The 4140-nt window shown below is 44.0% G+C and overlaps 1 protein-coding gene and 1 long non-coding RNA gene across 2 annotated transcripts in view; one reads left to right on the top strand and one right to left on the bottom strand.

Annotated features, from left to right (window-relative positions):
• Positions 1–4140, bottom strand: part of PDE7B (phosphodiesterase 7B) — a 380722-nt gene that overhangs the window by 349137 nt on the left and 27445 nt on the right. The window lies entirely within an intron of this gene.
• The window catches only part of LOC104969602 (uncharacterized), a 20569-nt gene continuing 16515 nt past the window's right edge, over positions 87–4140 (top strand). The window contains exon 1 of the long non-coding RNA XR_009495857.1: positions 87–1099. This is a non-coding gene — a long non-coding RNA (uncharacterized lncRNA). The remainder of the gene's footprint in view (positions 1100–4140) is intronic.

Genomic DNA, 4140 nt, shown 5'->3' with positions numbered 1-4140 from the left:
GGCTGGGGGAGCAGGCAGCCGGCCTGCTGGGCTGGGAGGTGCTGTCAGTTGCCACAGGCAAGGAAAAGCAGAGACCAATCGGCTTCAACTCTGGCAGCTTACTGGAGTGGAGCCTTTTCTGTTTATGTTTCCTCATTTCAAGAGTGACGTCAAAGGGTTTAGTTTTTCCTCTGCATGTGCTATTAATTTTAAAGTGCTGTGCTATGGGAAGAATGTGTGTGTGTGTGTGTGTGTGTGTGTGTGCCTGTGGTGAGCCTGGGCACCCCACTCTCAGAAGCACCCAAGACACATTTTCTATTTTCAGGAATAAATTTTAACAATTTAAAATACCTTGCAGCGAGGTGTATCTGAAAACAAAACAAGACGAGAAACACTGAGCTTGATGAGAGCGGCAAAGATTTCTATTTTCCCCCAATGCGTGTGTATGTACCTTTGCCCGCTAGCCAGCTGTTGCTTGTTTTTGAACTCATTCGTTTTTACCCTTCCCTCAAAGAGTTGTTAATCTTGATCGCCGTGGAGGCAGACTTGCGCCAATGTATGTGCTGGTGAATGATATTCTGTGTAGTGAAGAACAGAAATTATGTTTATGCTGCTGGTCCCTGCTTTTCTCTCTTTCCTCCAGCTTCTGTGGTGAAGCGTCAGGATTATTCATGCCATGGAGATCCCTCCTGCAACTCCCCACGGGGACTCATTCAAGAAGCAGGGCACAGGGATGCCACACAAGCATGCCGGGGGCTTCAGCACGTTCTCGCCCAAACTGTGTGAAGGTACAGTTATTTAGGGAGACATCCTCTACCAGGGCCCCCAGCTCATCCCTGTATTTCTCTTCCCACTCTGGAAAATCTCGGTGGTGGCCATCTGTTGTTCCTGCCTCCCCCATATCCTCTCCCTTCTTCCCCCCCGCCCCATTCTTCTAACAGAACCTCTCTTTTTTTCCCCCTTTGGAGACTTTCCTTCCTCTATCTAGAGACTGCATAGCCTTTCCCTTAAGACCCTCCCCTCCAAAAGAACTATAAGGGGCACGTGACCCAGACTGACCAATCGGATTTCTCCATTGCCTTAGACAATGTTTTAGGGGTAAGCGCAACTTTCAAGAAAGGTGAGTCCTTTTTCAAATATGAATACAGATTCTTTGAGAAAGAAGATATTGATAGCTGTCTGAGATTCTACATACTAGAGTTAAGTGAGACGTAGTTGTTGGGGTTCGTGTTTGATGTTCAAGATACAGAAGTGGGAACAAAACAGTATCTGCTTTAATGTAGTTTAGCTTTTGGAGAAGAGGGAAGATAGGCAATAAAAATAGGTTAATATATAATGTCAGTTGATAATAAGGGCTTTGAAATAAAGGAAAATAAGGGCACAGAGGTGTATCTGTGTGTGTGCACATATGCACAGGTGTGTGTTGTTTAAGAAATGATGATTAGGGATGCATGCTTTTAAAGCAAATGGGAGCAAAGTTCTGAATGAAGTAAAAAGCGGTCACCTGTGGCTCTGCTGCGAGGCAGAGGAACAGTGTGAAGGCCTGAGGCAGGCGAATACTTGGCATGTTGACACAGAAAGGGAAATAGAGTGGCTGGAAGACAACGGATAACAGGAAGAAATGGGTTCAGGGAGATATGTCTGGGACAAGATCTGGAAGCATCTCACAGGCCCTGTAGAGGATTAGAATTCATCCCCAGGTAGAAAACCTAACAGAACTGTTTTGAACTAAAGAAAGCCTATGATTTCCTTTATCTTCTGTGCAGAAAATAGGCTCTAGGGGAGCCAGAGTTGAGGCAGGGAGACCAATAATGAGGGCATTGCAATAACAGCTTGAATTTGGGTGTAAGCAGTGGACAGAATGAGACGGCCAAATTTTGGAGGGGGGTGTGTGTGTGTATGTGTGTGTGGAATTGGCAGGATTTCAAGATATGGGGTATGAGAGAGAGGAACCAAGGATACTTTCCAGGATCCTGGCTTGAGCAAACACATAGAGTTGCCACACACTGACTTGGGGAAGACCAAGAGAAGAACCTGGTTTTGAGATAAACGGAAGAGTGGTTCTGGACCTTCATTCAATAGCAACAAATAGTGACCGATTGCCTACTCTGTACCAGGCTCTGTTGTAAGTGCTGGAGATGCAGCAGTGAAAAGCACAAACAGATTAACCCAGAAGCCCTTACCCTCATAAAATTTAGATTCTTCTGAGGGGAGACAGTTTATAATAGGGTACTTAATAGTGATAATGCTGCTGCTCCTGCTGCTAAGTCGCTTCAGTCATGTCCGACTCTGTGCGACCCCATAGACAGAAGCCCACCAGGTTCCTCCATCCCTGGGATTCTCCAGGCAAGAACACTGGAATGGGTTGCCATTTCCTTCTCCAATGCATGAAAGTGAAAAGTGAAAGGGAAGTCGCTCAGTCGTGTCCGACTCTTAGTGACCCCATGGACTACAGCCTACCAGGCTCCTCCATCCATGGGATTTTCCAGGCAAGAGTACTGGAGTGGGGTGCCATTGCCTTCTCTGAATAGTGATAATACTATGGAGGAAAAAATATGACCAGGAAGCATTATTGGTCAGATGGAGGCTAGCAATTTTAAACTGAATATCTAGGGAGGGTCTCATTACAAAGGTGATACCTGAACAAGATGAGGAAAGAAGAGGCACAGAGCAAGTGCAAGGACTCCGAGGTAGAGGCATGGTGAGCAGCAGGAGATGGCAGTGGGCCTACAGAATGCAGATCAGGTAAGGCATTCTTGATCATTGGAAAGATTTTGGCTTTTACTCTGAAAGAAGTAGGGTTCCAAGCAGACTAGCCTTTTTTAACAGGCTCACTGTGGTAGTTGTGTGGAGGTCAGACTGGATGAAAGGGAACTGATAGAGGGTATTAAATATTGAAATAAAACAAGCCAGACATCACAGTGGTGTCAATGGATGGCTTTGATGGCTAGAAGTGGTTGGCTTCTGATTATATTTTGGTTTTGGAAATAATAGGATTTTTAAATGGATTGGACACTAGGGATAAAGGAGGTAGATTAGTGAGAGGAGCCACTAACATTTCCAATATGTTGGGTTCCATTAAATGGAAGAATTGCTCTGTCATTGACCAAGAGTGGGAACGGCCTTTGGAGGGAAGATAAAGAGTTTGACAGTGAATGTGTTACCTTTGCCTATAGGATGTCTACATGGAAATATGGAAAGGGTAGCTGAATATATAAGCTTAGAGTTCAGGGGACAGTCTCAGGCTATAGATATAACTTCGGAAGTCACCACATGGTATTCAAACACCATTCATGGTATTTGAAGCCATGAAGCTGGATATAATTACCAGGGAAATGAGTGCAGATGGAAAAGCCTCAGGTAGCCCGAGATTAAGTAGTCAGGAAATGAGGAAGACCCAGCAAAGGAGACTCAGAAGGAGCTCCCGAGAGGTAAGAAATAAGCTAAGACTGGGATATCCTGGAAGCCAAATGAAATTTTCAATGGTAAGCTTTGTAAAACGAAATTTAGATGAAGGTTGAAAATTGACCCTTGAATTTAAAATGTGTAATCCTTTGTGCCCTTGACAAAATCAGGTTTAGTATGGTAGAAAGGGTGAAAGATCAAGAGAGAATGGAAGGACAATTGGGGGTAGACAGCAATCCTTTGAAGGTGGTTTCGTCCAAAGAGAACAGAGAAATGGGACAGTAATTGGAAAGAAAGTGAAATCAAGGAAGCGTTTTTAACATGGGAGAAATATCAGTATTTTGTATGCTGTCAAAAAAGATCCAGTTGGAAGAAATAATTAGTGTTGCAAGGACAGAGGGAGAAATTATTGGAGTAAAAATGGAGTATGTGATAAGCGGAATAACCTGCCAAAGATGTCCACACTCTAGTCCCTGGAATCAGTTGAATATATTCTATGACATGGTGAAAGGGACTTTGAAGATACAATGAAGGTTATGGATTTTAAAAGAGAGAGATTGTCCTGGATTATCTGGGTGTGCTCAATCTAATCACATGGATCCTTAAAAGCAGAGAACTTTCTCTGACTGGAAAGAGAGGAGAGATGAAGCAGAATAAGAAGTTAGATAAATCCCAAATGTCACAAGTATTCAGCACACCACAACTGTTTCTGAGATGTAGGACCTATGTGCAGGGACCAGAGAGAGGCCTCTAGAA

The sequence above is a fragment of the Bos taurus genome, chromosome 9 (genome assembly GCF_002263795.3).
Source record: "Bos taurus isolate L1 Dominette 01449 registration number 42190680 breed Hereford chromosome 9, ARS-UCD2.0, whole genome shotgun sequence".
Taxonomy (NCBI): Eukaryota; Metazoa; Chordata; class Mammalia; order Artiodactyla; family Bovidae; genus Bos; species Bos taurus.
The sequence above is the reverse complement of the archived record's forward strand: the minus strand, read 5'-3'. Positions and strand labels throughout refer to the sequence as shown.